The sequence below is a fragment of the Portunus trituberculatus genome, chromosome 33 (genome assembly GCF_017591435.1).
Source record: "Portunus trituberculatus isolate SZX2019 chromosome 33, ASM1759143v1, whole genome shotgun sequence".
Taxonomy (NCBI): Eukaryota; Metazoa; Arthropoda; class Malacostraca; order Decapoda; family Portunidae; genus Portunus; species Portunus trituberculatus.
This window is the reverse complement of record NC_059287.1, coordinates 16,805,496-16,811,791: the sequence shown is the minus strand read 5'-3', so window position 1 is coordinate 16,811,791 and position 6,296 is coordinate 16,805,496.

Below are 6,296 nucleotides of genomic sequence, written 5' to 3'. Positions count from 1 at the left end.
TATCTTGCATGATGAAAAAATGAAGTGGATAGAAAGAAAGTGTGACCAATAAAACACTATAGGAATCACCTTCACTTGGGCGGGGTGGGGTTAAATGCTGAGCGAGACGTGGAAGTCAGGAGAGCAGCGTGAATTATTCCTTCGTGCTTGTGATGTAAATGATAGGTAGTGTTCGCTTGACTGACGTGCCAATTGATTTCTTCTCTTACCCCAAAAATTGTGATCCAAACTTGTGATTACTTCTGGTCACAGTTGAACCCACAGACACACACCGAGTCAGTCAGTTAGTCAGTCAGTCAGTCAGTTGGTCAGTCAAATGAGTCGCCACCACTGCCTCACCACACAAATCTCAATATCCACCATCACAATCATCACTACCACTACCACTATCTCTCCCATCACCACCACACCACCATCATTATTTCATCCATCACCACCACCACCACTACATTCCTCCTCGCCACACACCAGCAGTTCGCACCACCGTTCATCGCCACCACCACCACCACCATCACCACCACCACCACCACCACCAATTACAGCAGCCAGAGCAACAATAACCTCGCATCCTCTCTTCGCTGAAATACTCTTCCCTCGCACCACCACACTCCATTAGCACGCCCTGCATTACACACACACACACACACACACACACACACACACACACACGTCACCACAACCACTTAAAGATAATGACACATACTAAAAGAATCACCACAGTAAACCTATCCCAACTGCTCTCTACTTGAAGTCTTCGCACATACACACACGCATACAGCCATAGTCACGCACAGAGGTCTTTCCCATCAGCCGGATTAACTCTTGCATTTAGTTCAGCACCACCGTAATGGTTCGCGTTGCCACTATTCCCGCCGCCACTGCTAACACGCCGCGTGCCCCTCGTTTTTCCCATTACCAATCAAAAAGAACACTCCAATACTTACACTGCAGTAATTGTGGCTGGGACTCGCTGCCTTATGTAAGATTAATAGCCACTGCTCATACGGGCTTTGTTCTCTCACCGCGACAGCTTTCCTCGGGTTCTCAAGACTGTTTTCCGTGATTTATGAGCTCTAGGGATAAATTAACAGCGTCTAGTGTATGCTATAAAGATCCAGTGTTTTTCTGGTGTAGTTTAAGGGTTCTGCATTACTTATGAGGAAAATACACGTAAATCCGACACGTCATTTGCATATCCCCTTAAAAATATCACTTATGAGACACCGAGCCGCTTCATAACGAGAGCACTGTATCGTAACACTATAAGGACCAGCTAAAGAGACAATTCTGACATCCCATTTTCGTCACCAGACACATTAAGGCGAGTAAGTATCTCCCGAAGGCTTTATTAGTATCGCATGCATTCCGAATGTGACTCCACCTCATTATCGTACGCAGGCAGCAGCACCCAGAGACGTGGCTCTCCTACAGAAACCAATGATTATCGCACACTCGTTTCTTTGAATATTTAGTCTTCTAACAGTGATAATATTTGGTAGAAGTTATTTAGGGATTTTTCAAGGGTGCTTTCAAGATTCTAGCGGTAGTTTGACACGGGTATAAGACATGAGATACGAAGGAAATGGTTCTAAAATACAGTGGTAGTATGTGGCTGTGGAAATGTAGCTGCTTTTTCTTTTTCCTCCTTACTATAACTTAAACTTTTAACTGGAAGATCATGCGACATTTATTCAGTTTTACATAATCCTTTTGGTCCATTTATATATACTTTAGTTATTCTTGGCCAGCACCAATCCTGCGCGACACAAAATTTAGCAGTACCCAACACCAAGAGATTCTCACTAACAATTATTGCAGCTTTGGACATCCCGTCAGTCACACAGCGTTTAGCAGCACGACGCACCACCACCGGTATCACATTCACCACCCATTGCCTCGCCTGGACATCTTAACTTTTTACCACTGCTTTAAATAATCAGCCAATTTAATCTTTTACCCATTTTTTTTTTTACATTTTCATCCTTTTTTTTTTTTTTTTTTTTTAGCTCAACCCGTCGCTGCTCTTCTTTTGCCTTCCCCTCTCTGGTCTCAACCCTCGCCTCCCCTCGCCCGCACCGCCTTCCATGCTGGGAATAATTAACTTTAGTGGCTGGAAACGTGCCCTTGCCGCTTCTAATACAAGACAATTATTGTGGTCATGCGGATTTACGGCACAGACGCAGCATGTGGCACCGTAAACCGCTAACACGAACCAGCTAACACCTTGGCGGGGACGAACCAGGGAAAAAAGAAGGGAAGGACACGGAGAGGAGAGGGAGAGTGAGAAAAACGTGTGGAATAAAATGAAACTCCCTTTACCGTCAGGCGAACTGGAAGCCATCTCATTTAAACGCATTTCTTTCCTCATTTCTTCCTTCCCTTTTCACGTTTCGGTGTCTGTCTGCCTGTCTGCTTGTGTCTGTCTGTTTGTCTCGCTTTTGTTCTTCTGTCTCTTTGTTTTCACGTGCTTGACAGAGAGAGAGAGAGAGAGAGAGAGAGAGAGAGAGAGAGAGAGAGAGAGAGAGAGAGAGAGAGAGAGAGAGAGAGAGAGAGAGAGAGAGAGAGAGAGAGACAACAATTCATAAACAACTAAAACCATAAAACTAGGAACACTCACTTCTAATCCTTGACTCTTCCTGCTCCTCCTCCTCCTCCTCCTTGTGGCACTCCTGCATCCTTCGCCGCCCTTAGAGATGACGCCCCAGGAAGAGAAGCATCGATCTCCCAGCCTTAGTCTCCTCAACGCCTAAGGGAAGCACCACAGTCTTCCTCTTCCTCCTCCTTCCTATCCTCCTCCTCGTCCTTCTCTTCCTCTTCCTGCGTTGCTTCATTGTGACGACTCGCCGCTGCTTCATTTCAAGGATTCATGGGTTCACTGAGCCTCGTATTCGTCTCCCGAGTCCCAGTGAAGCCTCGCAGGATCTCGCTTCGGGATTCGTGGGGGTAACTTTGCGAGTCTTGTGTCCGGGACTCAACCAAGGCGCCTCGTAAAGAATAGCGTGGAATAGCGGCGTGGAATGGATGTGTGGGCGCTGTTTCGGGTTGCTGGGAGTGATTGGGTGTGGCTTGTCTGCTTGTCTTACTTGTGGAGGTTGTTGGGGTGTTGTGGGGTGATTGGGTGTGGTTGTCTTATTTAAAGGGGGTTGTGGAGATGACTGGTTGTGCTTTGTCTTACTTGTGGGATTGCTGGGGCGTGGTTTGTCTTAATTGGGGAGTTATTGCCTTCTTGGTGTCTTGTTTTGATTGTTTTGTTTATCTGCGTGTGTGGTTTCTTGTTTTGAGTTTAATTTTTTCTTTTTTTATGAAGAGGTTTAAGTTTTCTTTGGTGGTGTGTTTGTGTTTTTTTTGGGTTCTTGTCTGATTTTGTTTATCTTTTCTTGTGTTCGTTCTTGTTTTGAGTTTGTCTTTTTTTTTTGGTAGAAATTGTTGTTCTGACTCCTTCTTTTTGTCTTTCTTGTTTTTTTGTGTTTATTTCGTCCATTTTAATTCTCATCTCTGTATCCAATAGCCATCTCTTCGTATAATCATTACTATTACATTTCATTCTTTTCTTATTTTCTTTATTATGGAACAGGGAAAGCAAACCAAGGGCAACAAAAATAGAAAGGAAAGGCCCACTTGATTGCCAGTTCCCAAAAGATTAAGAGAATTAGCCAAAATCTGGGACAAATGTCTTGAAATGTCTTATGTCGAGTCGAGAATCATCCTTCTGACCTTTACCAAAATTATGATTGACTTACCTGACCTTACTTACCTTGATGAATCTTTCTTTTATCACTTCTTCCTGCTTTACTCTTACCTGACCTTACTTACCATAATGACTGTCCCTTCTAACACGTTCTTCCTGCTTTTTTCTTCATCCTTCTGATTATTCTCTCTAATATTTTTCAGGTGAGCAGTACAACCATGAGTTAATTGGTTTATCTATTTACCTGACTCACCTTAATTAGCTCACGTGTTTCTTTAATCACTAACCTCAATGAGACTATTTTATTTCCCACTGTAACCATAACCAAACATTTAACTAACTAGAAATTGCAAAATCTCTCTTTTTTCTTATACCATGTTGGCTTTTCATGGGAATTTATGGGCTAAAGAGGGTATTTTTTGGGGGTATCTCCTATCTCAAAGCCCACCCGGTAGAAAACCATTGCCCAGTGAGGAAGCTCAACCTACACTCGGACCGTGGACAGGATTTGAACCCGTGCGCTTGGAGACCCCTCGGACCCCAAAGCACGCATGGTTCCACTGTACTACGGAGGCCCCCATCTCTCTTGAAGGTACTTATGAAGATATCATTCAGTGCTTTTAGTGCTGTGAAGTTTTGCATATCGCAGTGAAAGGGCTAATGAGTCTTGCTTTATCACCTGTTTTTCCCGTCATATTTCCATCAATGTCAGGTAATAATTGCTCTTTACTAATTTGACTCTTACAGCTCTCAGGTGATGAAACAGGTGACTACTACCATCACCAAGTTAATTAGTTTATTCATCTTTCTTTCTCACCTGTCTCGCCGCTCTACAATAATGAGGGATAGTCAGTTTATTAATTTCTTCACATTTCTCACCTGTTTATTCCTTACCTGAGGGGAAGAAAAACGACGCAGTACCATATAACAAAATACTTTATTTTTCACATTTACAATAAAACAGTTACATTAAAGAATCCTTACTCACTATTGACTTATTTTCTTCTTTAGCTGCGAGCGAAGGGTAGACAGACCGAGAGAGAGAGAGAGAGAGAGAGAGAGAGAGAGAGAGAGAGAGAGAGAGAGAGAGAGAGAGAGAGAGAGAGAGAATAGGGGAAGGGAAGGAGGGAGACAGGAATGGAAGGGAAAAGGGAAGGGATGGAAAACGTAATATACTAAAGGTGTAATTAATGAAACAGAGGAGAATATATTGAAGGAATACGATAGAGAAAATGGAACTCTTAACTATAAGGCAAAGGTAATAAAGAAGGGAAGGGGCGAAGGAGGAGAAGGAAGAGAGGGAAGAAGAGGAGGAGGAGACTAAATAAGGCCACTAAAAACTGCAGGAGGGAAATAATAATATACAATAAACATTTCAGAGACATTTTTTTTTCTTCAGCATTGAGTTACGTACATGACGAGAACAGAAACCGACATGGCGTTTCGTGACGTATACACACACACACACACACACACACACACACACACACACACACACACACACATTTACAAAAGGCTGTCATTTTCACATTTCTTTCTCTCGTTCCTAAACTTTCTCGACATAAAGATTGAAATTTAAAGTACAAATCAAAGAGAACCAGAAATATATTACGAAGGAAAAAAGCTGCATTGTAATTACAGTATTTAGTGAGGAAATTTAGGTTTTCGTTATCTGTTTCGTTATACTTCCATTGTGTGCTAAGAAACCTGTGTACTGTGTGTTGATGTTTTATTAGAGTCATATGCATATTTCTGTACCTTGACACGTTTCCATATTCATTCTGCTTACTATTTGGTGATTTTATACAGCTTCAGAAACTCAAGTGGGGGGGATTGAAATAGTGAAGACTGTGGCCATTAATCTTCTGACCTCCATAGACTCTTCCTAATGTCAATAAAATGGTCAAATGGTACATAATTCTCAGGGTAAAAAATGCGTCCCAGTATTGAAGTGGTTAAAGCGAAAATCAGAACCACAAAAACAAAAGAATCGAAATCTCATTACAAAAACAATGAGAAAAATGTCCACAACACACTACATGTCACAAAACAATCTTCCCAAATAGAACCTGAAGACAATAGGAACCCAAACAAATAAATAAACCAATAAATAAGAGAGAATAAAAAAATATCAAACACACACAAACACACACACATCAGTAAAGCACACAGTTTCCTCCGTGGCCAGAGAAAAAGTACATGAGAGAAAAAAATAAGTAAAAATAATGACATGAAAGGAAAGGGGAAAAAAACATAACCAGAAAAGTAACCAAGGAAGGAAGGTGTGCCCGGGGGATCATTGGAAAGCTACGTAAGGTTGTGCTCTGGTCTTGAGGGGGCAGAGAGATAGAAAAACATAACCTGAACCCTTGGCATGAAAGACTCCTCACAGACACCACCTGAGAGAGAGAGAGAGAGAGAGAGAGAGAGAGAGAGAGAGAGAGAGAGAGAGAGAGAGAGAGAGAGAGAGAGAGAGAGAGAGAGAGACCTACCTCGCTCGCACCTTCTTAACCATTCCTCTCCTCACCTCTTGCCTCTTCCTTCCTTCTATCATTCAAGTGCTTCCTTTATTTCTTCCTTCTATCCTATCCTGTTTCCTTTTTACCTT